The sequence below is a fragment of the Mustela nivalis genome (genome assembly GCF_964662115.1).
Source record: "Mustela nivalis genome assembly, chromosome: 1".
NCBI lineage: Eukaryota > Metazoa > Chordata > Mammalia > Carnivora > Mustelidae > Mustela > Mustela nivalis.
In genome coordinates this window covers 141504295-141521103 of record NC_139020.1, presented here as the reverse complement: position 1 = coordinate 141521103, position 16809 = coordinate 141504295, and the positions used below count along the sequence as shown (strand labels likewise).

Sequence of the window (16809 nt, the reverse complement as noted above, 5' to 3'; positions counted from 1 at the left end):
AGCCCGATGCGGGACTCAATCCCAGGACCCTGAGATCATGACCTGAGCCGAAGGCAGCGGCTTAACCCACTGAGCCACCCAGGCGCCCTGTTGTAGGTTTTCTAAGGTACTCCAAAATCAGGCCTGACTCCAAGTCTTGTCTTGTCAATATCCCCCAAATACAATGTCTCTTAAGATCAATCTCTTTACTGCTGTAGAGACACACTGTGCCCATTCTTACCTCTGGGCTTTCAATCCTGAGTCTATGGTATAAAATGCTTTTCTAGCATCCCTGTACTAACCCAGTCATTAGCCACCCTTCAAGGTCCACTTCATATAGCCCATGTTCTTTCAGTCTCACCTGATTAAATCAGAATTTACTGGCTTTTCTTTTTTCTCAACTAACATGTAGCTATTCTATTATAAATTGCTTTATACGATGTAAGTCTAGTTTAGGCATGTCTGGTTTGTCTCTCATCAACCAGACAAGTTTCTTAAACCAAGTCTCCTATTCTGCCTCTATAAAACTTCTTATGGTGCTGAACATGTGCTAGGCAGTCAATAAACATGCAGTAAGACTGCTATTACAATGAACTCTGTAAATTAGGAGCAGTATTATTCTTTAAAAGGGTTTTTAAAACGTTTGAGGAAATGTCTGCCTATCTACTTAATGTTCTTGATTTATCTCCAATAAAAAGTAACTGACAAATATTAAGAAAAATCTAGAAAACTTAAAAAAATTTTTTTAAAGATTTTTAAGTAATCTCTACACCCAATATGGGGCTCAAACTTACAACCTTAAGATCAAAAGTCACAGAAACCACCAACTGAGCACCCAGGTGCCCCAAGAACAAATTTTTAAAATCACAGATATTTCTAACATTTCTTTAGAAGCATTTCTTTATAGCACTCTTTCTTCATGGTATTAGCCAGAATTTTAATTTGAATACTTACTGAATAACTATCTCCCCTGGTTAAACTCAGTAAGAATAAGGACTAAATCTGTTTCTGTTACAGTCATGTGCAGAGTGTTGTGTGTGTGCAATACTTGGTCCCTGGTAAGTGCTCATAAAAAACTTATGGAATTAGAGGTGCCTGGGTGGCTCAGTGGGTTAAGCCTCTGCCTTTGGCTCAGGTCATGATCTCAGGGTCCTGGGATCGAGTCCCGCATTGGGCACTCTGCTCAGCAGGGAGCCTGCTTCCCTCTCTCTCTGCCTGCCTCTCCGTCTACTTGTAATCTCTGTCAAATAAATAAATAAAATCTTAAAAAAAAAAATCCCCAGGGTGTCAGACTGGATAGAAAATAAGACCCATCTATATGCTGCCTACAAGAGACTCATTCAGACTCAAAAACACCTACAGTTGAAAGTGAGGGGATAAACAAACAGCTATCAAGCAACAAATGGATGCCAAACAAAACCAGAGTAGCAATACTTTTAACAGACAAAATAGACTTTAAAACAAGGACTGTAACAAGATACAAAGCAGGACACTTTACAATAATAAAGGGAATAATCCAACAAAAAGATACAATAACTGTAAATTGTGCATCAAACTTAGGACCACCCAAATGCATAAAATATTTAATAATTAACATAAATGAACTATTCAATAATAATACAATAGTAGTAGGGGACTTTAACATCTCACTTACATCAATGGACAGATCGTCCAAACAGAACAGCAACAAGGAAACAATGGCTTTGAATGACACATGAACAAATGGATCGAACAGATATATTCAGAACACTCCATCTTAAAACAGCAGAATATGTATTCTTTTCAAGTGCACACAGAACATTCCTCAGAACAGATCACATATTAGCACAAAACAAGCCTCAACAAATTAAAAAAGATCGAAGTCATACCATCCATCTTTTCTGAGCACAACACTATGAAACTAGAAGTCAACCATAAGAAAAAAATCTGGAAAGACCACAAACAAATGGAAGTTAAATAATATGCTACTAAATAATGAATGGGTCAACCAGGAAATAAGAAATTAAAAAGTACATGGACTCAAATGAAAATTAAAACATAACATCCAAAACCTTTGGGATGCTGCAAAAGCTGTTCTAAGAGGAAAATGTATAGCAACTCAGGCCTACCTCATGAAGAAAAATCTCAAACAACCTAACCTTACACCTAAAGCAGCTAGAAAAACAAAACCTAAAACCAGGAGAAGGAAGCAAATAATAAAGATTAGAGCAGAAATAAATGATACAGGGAAACAAAAAAAAAAAAAAAAAGAAAGAAAGAAAAGAAAACAACAGAACTGATCAATGAAATGAGGAGCTGGTTCGTTGGGGGGGGGGGGGAATCAATAAAATTGATAAACCTTCAGCCAAACTTATCAAGAAAAGAAGAGAAAAGGATTCAAGTAAATAAAATCACAAATGATACAGGAAAAATAACAACCAACACCACAGAAATACAAACAATCGTAAAAGAATAGTGTGAAAAACTAGATGCCAACAAACTGGACTACCTAAAAGAAATGAATAAATTCTTGAAAACATAGAAACTATCAAACTGAAATAGGAAGAAGTAAAAAATTTGAACAGACTAAGAATGAAAAAAAGAAACTGAACCAGTAATTCAAAAACTCCCAAAAGGGGCACCTAGGTGGCTCAGTCAGTTAAGCGTCTGCCTTTGGCTCAGGTCATGAACCCAGGGTCTGGGATCGGGCCCTGCATCAGGTTCCCTGCTCAGTGGGAGTGTCTGCTTCTCTCTCTCCCTCTCCCTCTCTCCCAGCTTGTGCTTGCTCTAAGAAATAAAACATTTAAAAAAAAAAAAAAAGCCAACAGGAAAAAAAAAATCACCTCCCAAAACACCAGATGGCTTCACAGGTGACATCTACCAAACTTTTCCAGAAGAGTTAGCATCTATTCTTCTTAAAACATTCCAAAATATTGAAAAGAGAGGAATACTTCAAACTCCATTCTATGAGGCCAGCATTATCTGGATACCAATACCAAAGACACCACTAAAAGAGAGAACTATAAGCCAAAATCCCTGATGAACGCACATGCAAAACACCTCAATAAAATACTAGCAAACTGAATCCAATAACAGATTAAAAAAAAATTCACTCACCAGGATCAAGTGGGTTGCAAGGTGGTTCTATATTTACAAATCAATCAACAGGGTACATCACATAAGTAAGAGAAAGGATAAGAACTATATGATCACTTCAATAACAGAAAATTGCAGAAAAAGCTTCAGACAAAGTACAACATCCATTCAAGATAAAAATCCTTAAAAAAGTAGGTTTAGATTGAACATACTTCAACATAATAATGGCCACCTATGAAACCATCCTCAGTGGAGCTTTATCCCCTAAGGTCAAGAACAAGATAAAGAAGTCCATTCTCACCAGGGCTATTCAACACAGTACTGCAAGTCCAATCCACAACAATCAGACAACAAAAAGAAAAAAAAGGCATCCAAATAGGTAAGGAAGAGGTAAAACTTTTACTATTTGCACATGACATGATACTACAGAGAAAAACTTGGAAGACTACAGCAAAAAACTGCTAGAACTGATTGAAGTCACAGGATACAAAACCAATGTACAGAAATCTGTTGCATTTCTATCCACCAATAATGAAGCAGCAGAAAGAGCAATTAGGAAATCAATCCCATTTACAACTGCACCCAAAATACGAGACCAAGGAATAATCCTAACCAAAGAGGTGAAAGATCTGTACTCTGAAAACTATAAAACACTTAATGGTAGAAATTGAAGATGACACAAAATGGAAAGATATTCCACATTCATAGATTGGAAGCACAAACACTGGTAAGGTTCCACGCTCATGGACTGGAAGCACAAACACTGGTAAGTACAAACACTGCCGAAAGCAATCTAGACATTTAATGTAATCCCTATCAAAATACTAACAGCATTTTTCACAAAACTAGAACAAAGAATTCTAAAATTTGTATGGAAATACAAAGACCCCAAATGGACAAAGCAATCTTGAAAAAAAAAAAGTAAAGCTGGAGGCAACACAATTCTGGACTTTATGTTACAAAGTAGTAGTATGGCACTGACACAAAAATAGACACACAAACCAAAGGAACAGAAGAACCCAGAAATAAACCTACAACTCTATAGTCAATTAATCTTTGACAAAGCAGAAAAGAATATATAATGGGAAAGCCCTGCTCTTCAACAAATAGTGCTGGGAAAACTGGACAGCAACAGGCAAAAGAACAAAACTGGACCATTTTCTTACACCATACACAAAAATAAACTCAAAATGGATTTAAGGCCTAAATGTGAGACAGGAAACCATAAATAAATCCCAGAAGAGAACACAGGCAATACCCTCTTTGACACTGGCCACAGCAACTGTTTTCTAGATATGTCTCCTGAAGCAAGGGAAAAAAAAGCAAAAATGAATTATTGGGACTACATCAAAACAAAAGGCAACCTACAGAATAGGAGAAGATATTTGCAAATCACATATCCAATAAAGGATTAGTATCCAAAATATATAGAGAGAACTTATAAAACTCAACACTCAAAAAATAATCCAATTTAGAAATGGACCAAAGACATGTACAGACATTTCTCCAAAGATCTAGATGGCCAAGAGATAAATAAAAAGATACTGATCATCACTTACCATTAGGGAAATGTAAATCAAAACTACAATGAGACATCTCACACCTATCAGAACAGCTAAAATAAAAAACACAAGAAACAACGGGTGTTGCTGACGATGTGAGGAAAAAGGAATACTTTTGCACTGTTTGTGGGAATGCAAATTGGTGCAGCCACTGTGGAAAACAGTATGGAGGTTCCTCAAACAGTCCTCAAACAGATCCATAGTTAAAAATGGATCTCATGATCCAGCAATTGCACTACTGGGTATTTACCCAAAGAATATATATATATATTTTATTGCACCCTATGTTTACTACAGCATTATTTACAACAGCCAAGCTATGGAAGCAGCTCCAGTGTCCATAGATTGACAAATGGATAAGGAAGACATGGCATATACATGCACTGGAATATTATTTAGTCATAAAAAAGAATGAAATCTCATCATTTGCAACAACACTGGTGGAGCTAGAGAATATTATGCTAAGGGAAATAAATCAATAAGAAAAAGACATACCATATGATCTCACTCATTCATGGAATTTAAAAAACAAAACAAATGGGCAAAGGGGAAACAGACAAACCAAGAAGTAGACTCTTAACTAAAGAGAACAAACTGATGGCTACCAGAGGGGAGGTGAATGTGGGGATAGGTTAAATAGGTGATGGGGATTCAGAAGTGCACTTGTGATGAGCACAGGGTGATATATAGAAATATCCAATCCCTGCACTGTAGATCTCAAACTATTTTAACACTGTATGTTAACTAACTGGAATTAAAATAAAAAAAGAAAATACTCATAAATGCCTTTCATGACTTTGTGCTGATCTGCATTTCTAGCCAGCAGTGTAAAAACCTGCTTCTCTAAAACCTTGTCAATGTTATATACTATATATGTTTTCTTACCTACAATACTTTAGCATGGACCGGACTAGAATTCTATATTTTGTCAGGGACCGCCTCCGGCCGGGAAAGTCCCCACCATTACAAGATGGTGCTTGGCTCACTGCCAGCAAAATACACTGCAAGTAAACAACAAACGTTCTGGTGAAGCCTGCCTAAAGGAGGACATTGTCACTGGCTGTTTCAAATTTAATCAGCATAGTAACAGGACTCTCATTGGCTCTCCCCATTGCTTGGCCCCTTATTGGTCACCCTGCTGCATATAAGCTAAGGAAGTTGATGAAATAAACGGATGAAGCATTAACACCATACCAGGCTGACTGTCGTTCTTGCGGGCCAAGGGCGACAGATGGTGCCGAAACCCGGGATTTGTTAACGAGTAGTAAACCTTGCAAGGAGAAAAACCGCAGGTAAGCGGGAAAGGGACCACGATCAAAGTGGTGGGAATCTTGTACAAGACCGCAACAAGAAGCAGGGCGGCCATAGAGCCGGGATTTTACAAGACCGCAACAAGAAGCAGGGCGGCCATAGAGCCGGGATTTTCTTATCGCTTGTGAAATTAACCTAAGCGGCCAGATGGGTTCTGAATTATCAAAATCTAGATTGGAGGGTTCTTTAAAGGACGTTCTCAAAGCCAACGGTGCACCTCTGAAATTAAAAACCGTCAGAGCATTTCTAACTACAGTGGAAACCATTGCACCTTGGTTTTTGGACGAGGGTTTGTTAAATATTCCACAATGGGACCATTTAGGAGAGGATCTTAAGAAAAGAGATAAAAGCAAACCATTGCTGCCTGGAACATTAGCTATATGGACTCTGGTCAGAGGATGCCTTGGGGGACATAAGCCAAGATGTGAGTCAGCTATTCAGGAGGGAGCTGAGGCCCTTAAGAGATACACATAGCACCAGAAAAAATCCAAAAAACATCTATCAAGGACTACTAGACTTGATGATACTAAAGTTAAACCTTTAAAGGTAACCCTACGGAACAGATAATTTAAAAACATTAAATGACTTCCAAAAGCTACTAGGAGACCTTAATTGGATTAGGCCTTATTTAAAGCTTACAAATGAAGAATTGCATCCTTTATTTGAAACGCTCAAAGGAAATGCTGATCTCAATTTCACCCCGTCATATGTCCAGACAAGCCCAAGCAGCTATCGAGTTAATTCAAAAAAAGACTGGAAGCTGCTCAGGTTGACAGAATTGATTATTCAAAAACGCTATATTATTGTATTCTCGCTGTGGAACGAGCCCCCACTGCGGTCTTCTGGCAGGAAGGACCCATATCATGGGTCAACCTAGCCTACTCCCCAGGAAAAATTCTGCCATGGTATCCAAACGCCATTGCAAAAATTTTACTGAAGGGTGTAAAACTCAGTGTCACAGCATTTAGCAGACAACCTGACATCATCGTCACTCCCTATACACAAGACCAATTAACCTGCTTAGCAGCATGTGATGATGATTGGGCTATAACCATGACCATTGTTACAGCAAAGTTCGACAATCATTATCCTACAAGCCCATGGCTTCAATTTAGCTTAACACATCCACTCATTTACCCTAGGGCAACTCGCCACAAACCACTCGATAGTGCTAAATTGGTTTTCACTGATGGATCCAAACATGGGGTGGGTGCTATAGTCACAAAGGAAAAAAAAAATTGGACCTTCCTGTTTCAGAGCACTTCCCCACAGGTCACAGAGCTACTTAGCGTTACAAAAGCCTTTCGATTATTTCATCATGAACCCTTCAACCTCTTGTCAGATAGCAAATATGTTGTTCAAGCCGTTTCCATTCTTGAAAATGTAGGTCATATTAGTACCAAATCCTCTATTACCAAAGCCTTAAAAAACCTCCAAACAATAATATGGGACAGAAAAGCCCCCTTTTTTATAGGTCATATCAGAGCACATACAACTCTACCTGGTCCCCTAGCAGAAGGTAACGGCACCACGGATCTACTAACAAAGGAACAGTTTATCTTTACAATAGAGGATACATTACAACAAACTGTTTCATGTAAATTAAATGCACTCACACTCAGATTAAAATTTAATATAACAAAAGCTCAAGCCTGAGACATAGTTGTATCCTGTAAAAACTGTGTGATGCTGCTTCCGTCACCTTCCCTAGGAGTAAATCCACGCTGTTTACTGCCCAACCATATATGGCAAATGGATGTAACTCACATCCCTGAATTCGGCAAACTCAAATATGTACATGTCTCGGTAGATACCTGCTCGGGAGTCATTTTTGCCTCTATCCATACAGGAGAAAAAACCAAAGACGTTATTTCCCACTGCCTTCAAGCCTTCACCATTTGGGGTAAACCCCGACAAATAAAAACAGACAATGGTCCTGCATATACTTCACAATCATTCCGCAGTTTCCTTGCCCAACTAGGTATTACCTTAAATCATGGTATTCCCTACAACCCTCAAGGACAAGCTATAGTAGAACACACCCACTTGACCCTCAAACAAGCTCTTTTAAAACAAAAAGGGGGAATAGGGGGCACGTTTCGGTCCCCTAAAGGCAAACTAAACACGATTCTAACACTTGATAAAAATGGACATGCAGCAGCTGAGAGACATTCAGCACGTACCAACTCCTCCCCTAAGCCTTTAATCCTTTGGAAGGATATTCTTACAGGACAGTGGAAGGGTCCAGACCCTGTACTAATCTGGAGCAGAGGTTCTGTTTGTGTTTTTCCACATGACAAGGAAGTACCTATTTGGATTCCTGAGCGGTTAACCCGACAAGCCCCAGACCCTGAAGACGGCGCTAAAGAAGATGCCACTGATACTACTGATATGGGGAGCATTAACACTCCACCTCCCGCCGATAGCGACCCGTGAATTGTGAGCAATCCTTAAAGCCTGGCCCTACCCTTTGCCAGTTACTAACTCCTCATTAATATTCCCTCCATTTTTCACAACTAATCAAACATTATGACTGCCTACTGTACACAATTCGCCCGACATTGCGTCTTTACAGAATCATACCTTCTATCTGCCAGGAACTTTACTATTACCTTAGACATGAACCAAACATCACCCCCATGTATCCAATTGAATAATCAAACACTCGGACATTTTCAGCCATATAATCACACTGCCGTTAAAGGTAATGTTACCGTCTTACAGGGTCTTACCCCCAGCCCTTTGTGTTACCCCTGTAAAATTCTCTCAATTTAATAAGGCCAGGAATTCCTCCCAACAGCTCTCCCAGTATTTGCAGGGTGCTTGGTCTGACGATTTTCAAAATTTCACACGAATCCTTCTGGCTGAGATAACTAGAGTAAATAGTACGCATGTGCAACCAGCTTCCCTCCCAGAGCTATTTCAAACATTCAGCAATATGTTCCAGTTCACCAAACAATGGGCTGGCACAATTGGTCTTCTTGTCCTCCTTCTTATTGGCATTCTGCTTCTATTCAGAAAAGTTCGCCAATGGAGAACACAGCAGCGAGAGCAGAGCCGAGCTATAGGCCTCCTCTTATGTCAATAGAGGCTGGGACATCTCCCCAGATATGGCTAAGTATGCTAGATTGGTAGTCAAAGACGGGTAAGATCAGTAGAAAAGCATACCAACCTAAGACAGGATAGAGATCATCGATATCTTGTGTCTGATGACAGGTAAGGTTGTTTTCTGCTACTGACGACCTAAGACAGGCACGATCTCTGCCATAAAACAAAAATGGGGGAGATGTCGGGGACCACCTCCAGCCGGGCAAGTCCCCGCCATTACAAGAAGGCGCTTGGCTCACTGCCAGCAAAATACGCTGCAAGTAAACAACGAACGTTCTGGTAAAGCCCACCTAAAGGAGGGCATAGTCATTGGCTGTTTCAAAAAAAATTTTTTTTGGCTCTTTCAAATTTAATCAGCATAGTAACAGGACTCTCATTGGCTTTCCCCATTGCTTGGCCCCTTATTGGTCACCCTGCCGCATATAAGCTAAGGAAGCTGACGAAATAAATGGATGAAGCATTAACACCATACCAGGCTGATTGTCGTTCTTGCGAGCCGAGGGCGACAATACTTGTTTTTTTTTCTTATTAGGGAAGTTAACACACAAGGAAATAAATCTTAAGTACAGCACTCGATGAAACAAAGTATACACACCTCTGCATCACAAACCAACAAATTAGAGTATTGAAAAGGACTCTACTAAGTTCCTTTAAAGTTCCTTCCTGGCCCACTCCCAGCCTAATGGTGTAACCCTCATTTGGATTAGTTTAGTCTATTCTAGAATAGACTATGTTTTAAGTATGTTCTTTCATTTTTCTATTTCACTCAGAATAATAGTTTGGGGATTCACCTGTGCTGCAGTGTGTTATACAGTAGGTATTTAATTTTATTGCTGAAGAGTATTCCATTGTATGAGTATACCACAATCAGGCTATCCCTTCTCCTTTTGAGAAATACCTGGGTTATTTTCCATTTTTGGCTCTTATAAAAAAATCTACTGTACATATTAGCATACAGAAATGAAACTTATGTTGAAATGATTCATTTCTCCTAGGTAGAGCTGCTGGGTCATTGTGGGCAGGTATGTGGTTATTAGTAAATATTTTCAGTGTTTTTAACTATAGCTATTATGCTAACTATGCAATTCCAATTACATAAAGGTTGTCCTTAATATATTGTTCTAAAAATCAATTATATTCTATTCATCTTTTTAAATTACTTTTTTCCTCTATTGTTTAGAGTGGCTATTTCAATCGATCTCTCTTTAGATTCATGACTCCTGCCATTTCTATTCTGAAGTTCCTACATCAGATACAGTAATTTTTAGTTCTAGAATTTCAATTTGGGTCTATTATTTTGAATTCCTTGTTAAGATTTACAGTCTTTTTATTCATTGCAAGCATATTTTCCTTTACATGTTTAAGCAATTACAACAGCTGATTTCATATTCTTCTCTAATTCCAACCTCTTAGTTATCATGAAATTAGCCTCTTGATTTCTTTTGAAAATGGATCAGGTTTTCCTGTTTCTGTGCACCTAGAAAAATTTGGCATTCTATCATGCGATCAATATCATGTAAAGTGTTTGGATTCTGTGTTTTTTTCCTAAAGAATTTTTTTTTCTTTTTCACTTAGTCAATTTTATTTGCTGACCTCAAACTGTGGGACCCTATCTCTCCTACACCGTATAGCGGGTAGCAGCTCAAAGTTTGGTGAATGAGTAGCTTAACTGAGTGGCTTGGAATTTGCTCCATATGTAGTTTAGGACTGAGTCAGAGACAGTTTAGACACAGTATGAGGCTCACTTTCTCTAGCTCCCAACTTGTTGCGATTAATGTTCTTACCCTTCTCTTACACCATCACACATAAATACAAAGTTTTCTAAGTAGTTACACTAAACCCTATTTTAGGTCCTGCAGACCAGTAAGACTAAAGACTAAAAAAGTAAAGGGTTTTTCTGTTTGTTTGCTTTGGTCAGAGTTACAGCCATCTTACAAGATGGAGACTCAGCCAGTACTATTCCCTTCCTTCACTGTGACTACCCTCTGACTTCCAACTGCTTTTGTCTACACTCAAATGACTTTATGTTGTTATTTTTACATTTTGGTCATACTTTATAGTTATTTTCTGCAGAGAGACATGCAGAATCATAAGCGATCAGAGCTATCAGGCCATGCCAGAAGCGGAACTTCTCCATCATAAATTTTTAAGACATATCAAGTTTGCTAGTTACACATGATACTGCAGGTATGGTTTGCAATTCACCCACTGAAAGCGAGGGCAAGTATTTTCCATATTTAATATGTATGTAATTTGTCAAAAAGGAACTTTGTGTCCTCTGCTCATTGATATTCACCAATTCCTAACTGGTAGGTCTTTATATATTAAGGATAGCAAACCTTTGTCACATATGTTACAAATAGATTTTCCTTATTTAGGATCTATTATGTTTGTACTATAAGACATACAAAAAGCTTTTTTTTTTTTATATTTACAAATACATGTTCATTATGGGAAAATTTTAAAAAATCCATTCTATAAAATAAAAATCACCTATATCAACCATCCTTTCTTCCTCCAATACCCTTTTATGGCTGTTTTTTAAAAATCGGGTATACTTCCAGTCATTTGGAAGTCTGTTTAACATTATCTACTGAAATTGAAGTTATATACAGTGTATGACCCAGAAATCCCATTTCTATGCTATAAATTACAGCACATTCATATGATGGTGCTATATAGCAATGAAAATGAAAAAACTATAACTTCATACAAAAACATGGATAAATCTAACAAATATAATGAGTGAAAGAAGCCAGGCACAAAAGATCACACGCTGTATGGTTCCATTTAAATTAAAACCCAGGCAAACTAATCTATGCAGTTCTCAGTCAAAATGGTTGTTATTTTGCAGAGCAGGAAAAGGACGGTGATTGGGAGGAGACTGGAAGAAGGACAACTTCTGGCAATTTCTATTTCTTGACTTCAACAATAATTACCCATATGTCTACTTTATCATAATCCACAAACTGTACATTTATGATTTGTGCATGTGGGAGACAAAGCTTAAAGTAATGTTTTCATTTTGAAGACTGAAAAAGCTATGCAAATTACAGAGCCTATGATCCACCTTCTCGTGTTTCAGATACTTACTAAATTTTGGATGTATTTACTTTTTTCAACATATATTTATAACTGTGTTAGAACTACACCATGTACAGGATTTTATATAATGCCCTTTCACTTAGTGATGTGAGCATATTAACATTTTTTAATGATCCTTCATGGACTCAACTATTAGTTACCACATATTTTACTGAGTGATTTCATAAGAAGATATAAGGTAATGAAAATAAAAATGTTTCAATTCTAGTAAAAAAAATCAAAGAAGTAGATATTGTTAACTGTTAATTATAAAAATAAAGAAAACATTCAACTTCAAAGCATAAATCAAATTCTTATGCTGCATGGGTATGACTGCATTTTTAACAAGTAAATGGTTTATAGTTTGCATAGGTATAGAGCTATAGCTCTAAGAGTGCCATAGGAAATACCAGAAATGTTCCCCAAAAATGAAATAAAAACTCAGAATCACTTAAGCTACAGGAAAAAAATAACGTTTCCATTTTGGTGAAGTCTGTGATAAATAATACATAGCACACACAATCCAGCAACAGGAAAGTAGTAACTAAAAATAAACTAGCACATATGCAAAGCATATCATCACTTACCAAATCTACCACCCAAGACAGACATAGCTAAGTGATCTAATGACATGGTTTTTGATTGATCCCCTTATAGTATGGTAGGCAACCACTTCCAACTGCTGAAAGTCAGCATAAAGTTTATTTGCTATCTTTGACATAGTTAAATGGCATGTTAATGGAAGAGCACTAAACTGGGAATTAAGATACCTGGATTCTGACACCAACTGTGATTTTTTTTTTTTATTAAGATTTTATTTATTTAACAGACAGAGATCACAAGTAGGCAGAGAGCGAAGAAGAAGCAGGCTCCCCAATGAGCAGAGAGCCCGACGTGGAGCTCAATCCTAGGACCTTGGGATCATGACCTGAGCCGAAGGCAGAGGCTTAACCCACTGAGCCACCCAGGTGCCCCCAACTGTGATATATTAATGCATCACACAATACTGAATAATCTATTATGGTATGAGACCATATCCTCACATTCCTCTCTGTACTTGGCACCATTAGTTTCTCCCTTCGAGTACTGAGGTATAGTTTGTTAAATAAACAAATCAGTGTAGTTATGATTTGCTCTGGAAGGGAAATGGCCTATGTGGAATCTTAAAGAAAGACCAAGAAATAAAAATGTCAGTTTTTGATACCAAAACCACTGCATTTGCATAAACAGTCTACTCCTATGTTTCCCTTTAAGACTGATCACTTTTTACTATTGCTTAATACAGTATTATTAATATAGTGGCTTCAAATTTAGATGTCTACTAGGCACCTCAGAGTTAACATGTCCAAAACTAAACTCTTACTCCATCAATCACCAAAAACTAAACTAAACTAATAGTTCTTCACAAAATTCTGCCTCATCTCTGGTAACTACAGTCCCATCCTTTTATTTGTTCAGGACAACTCATAGGAAGCTCTCTCTTTCCTGTTGCCTCTACCTTCAATGTATGTCTTGGATGCGTTCATCCTCATCATCTCCAGTGCTATCACCCTTTTAATCCCCCATCACGTCCTTAAACTGCAGCACCATTCTAGCACTCCCCATGGCCCTCACTCAACTTTTTCTCCAGATGACTTATATTTACTTATAATAACCTACAATATTTACCTCCCTCCTTCATTGAAATGTAAGGTCTGTAATGATAAGAATTTCTGTTTCATTCACTGTCCATGTAACAATGGCTAGGGAATATTCAGTAAACATTTCTGACTATGTTGCATATAACCCTAAGGTTCCATTCAAGTGCATAAGGGAACCTGAAAGTTCTTTTTTGCTTGTAAAAATATATGTTCAGCGGCACCTGGGAGGCTCAGTCAGTTAAGCATCTGCCTTCAGCTCAGGTCGTGATCCCAGGGTCCTGGGATTGAGCCTTGCCATTGCGCTCCCTGCTCAGCAGGCCTGCTTCTCCCTCTTCTGCTCCCCATGCTTGTGCTCTCGCTCTGTCAGGTAAATAAAATCTTTAAATCTAAAATAAAATAAAAATATATCTTTAGTGATATGGTAATTGGATAACACTAAAATATATGCAAATAGTACAACTGAATGCTAACAACTGAATGCTAGACAACCAATATGTTAAAATATGATGCCAGATAAACTTATTTCTGGGCCTCGGATCAAAATTTCTCTCATAGCTGTTTAATTGAACAATATTCCCAAAATCTGAGTAAATCATAAGAAATCATTACTACTTAGACTACTACATTATATGATTTAGGATTTACTCTTTATTTTGTATTCCTCAAAAAGAAAGCCAGAAAAATGAACTGGAAGAGGAGATACATACTAGGCTACATCTGCAATCAATAATATCTGATTTAAAATTTGCTTCATGAAAATAATGCAAGATTGTTTCTACATGTTGGCTCTGTAAATGTGATAAAATTAAACATACTACAATAAAATGCTGTCTTTATCTGTTTTATACATTATAGTTCCAACCAAATTCTAGCCCTCTGTAAAAAGGAACTGATTATTTTTTAAGTGGTTCTAAATCTAAATGCATTCCAGAGTTTTGTACTAACCAGATTTATAAATTACCCCCCTTTCCAATAGACAAGATTCCTCTAAGAATGTATTTCAGTCAAAATATAATTACTTGTGGGGTGCCTGGGTGGCTCAGTGGGTTAAGTCTCTGCTTCGGCTCAGGTCATGATCTCAGGGTCCTGGGACCAAGCCCTGCATGGTCGGGGGAGGGTCCTCTGCTCAGTAGGGAGCCGCTTCCCCCTCATCCTCTGCCTGCCTGACTACTTGTGATCTGTCAAATAAATAAAATTTTTAAAAAAATAATTTTATATATATATGTATTTGTGAGTATTTGCACAAAATTAACCAGCCATCTGCTTTATCTTGAAAGAATGTCAATTACAACTTAAGGATCATCAGTTAAGTGAAATGTGATCTTATACTTAGGTTTTGTAAACAAGGGATGGTACTGTTTCAAGCCCATATTTAATTTTGGATTAATTTCCCATAAGATAAAAGAATTTAAGACTATTACAGCAAAATCATTGAAAGGTCAGGCCTAGGAAAGCTGGGATATAATAAAAACTTGTTAATGAAGTAAACAAAGAAGAATAAAGAAGTTAGTTCATATGTTATTTATTCATCTTAACAATATTCCTAAGTTTCAAGTCACAAAAGTCTCAAGTAGACTTTTCACACTTAGACCTTCAAAAATAAGTTGCATAAATTACGTTTGAGATACTAAATTCATCTGCCCTGACAAAACTCCCTGCTAATGTAGTCACTTAAAGAGTTAGCATTTACATATTTAACTTACTTCAAAAACTCAAAGAGACTACACCTCTCTCTGTGGGAAGAAAACTAGCCAATTCATTCAAGAGTACTTATGTACAGTCATAATTACAAAACTACCCTGTTATGCAGAAACAAGGCAGTCATGATAAGCCATTACGTCCTACAATACAGGTATGAATTAACAAACATAACGGAGAAGCACTATGATCAATAAGTAATGACCACCATATACCTTGCTCAGTCATTTTAAAAATAATTCAGCTGCATTTGTCAGATATAGGTCTATTACTCATAAAGTCATGACATCAGGCCTGAGAGGCATACACAAGTACTTACTGGCAATTAATTTGTATTATGTCCATGTACAGAAAGGGGTGAACACGGCAGGCCTGATGCTGTTATCTTTAGAAAAGCCTGTTTGGAAGGTTGGCCTAGCTGGTGTCTGACAACTTGGATTTTGGGAGTGTTCCCACCGTTCCCTAATTGCTAAGAGTGGCTCACTGTCTCTAAACTGTTTGTGCAAACCATATGGTTTATGCTGAACACCTGCTTTCCTTCTGGGAGTCTGAAATTTTGGTAATGCTAACCAAAGGATGCCTGTGTGACCAACTCCTAATAAAAACTCTGAGGACTAAGTCTCTAATGAGTTTCCCCAGTACACAACACTTCACACATTGAGTCACAATTCAACACTGGAGGAATTAAGCACATCCTGAGTGACTACTGGGAGAGGGCTCTTGGAAGCATGTGCCTGGTCTCCTCCATTTCATGTGCCTTTTCCCTTTGGCTGTAAGAAACCTTAGCCATGAGTGTAAATACACGATGAGTCCAGTGCAGGGCCAAAGAAGAAGAACTGCACTTTCAATCTTTCTATTATTTCTTAATGTATGTAACATACTCTTTTAACAATATGCATCACACTTGGTGATTTTACATATTTGACCCTCCTGAGTTAGTTAACACTGATGAACTGTTCAATGGCAAAAATATATGTAGTGGTAACAGCACCACTCAAAGAACAAAGGGAAAGTTTTTGGCAGGTTCAAGTAACACAGTTGGATAAAAGATGGATTTCTTTGACCATGCACAGTCTTCAGTCCTCCAGTTTGTTTTAATAAAGTTTCGATAGTTTTCCACCTGTAAACATCCTAAAGGATATCCAAAGCATTCTTAATTTGATTTTTTCCTGTCAGTTCATAATCCTTGGAATTTGTAAAATGTAACATACTTCATTGCATGTACTGACAGAAGACAACAGATATTCTGTTAGCTACAGCTCTGCAAGGTCTCAAAGAAATGAAGAATCTGTGCTTCCTTATGGTTTACAGAATTCCTTTAGAACTAACTGTTACCACCTATTGGGCAAAAG

At 37.6% G+C, this 16809-nt stretch overlaps 1 protein-coding gene and 1 long non-coding RNA gene across 2 annotated transcripts in view; both read right to left on the bottom strand.

Moving 5' to 3' along the window:
- CMC1 (C-X9-C motif containing 1) overlaps positions 1 to 16809 on the bottom strand; it is an 84381-nt gene that overhangs the window by 41440 nt on the left and 26132 nt on the right. The gene's annotated exons all lie outside the window — the stretch shown is intronic.
- On the bottom strand, positions 9364 to 14926 carry LOC309863820. The gene is made up of 2 exons (XR_014311277.1): positions 14779 to 14926; positions 9364 to 14145 (listed from the first exon to the last, which is right to left on the bottom strand). It is a non-coding gene; the product is annotated as an uncharacterized lncRNA (long non-coding RNA).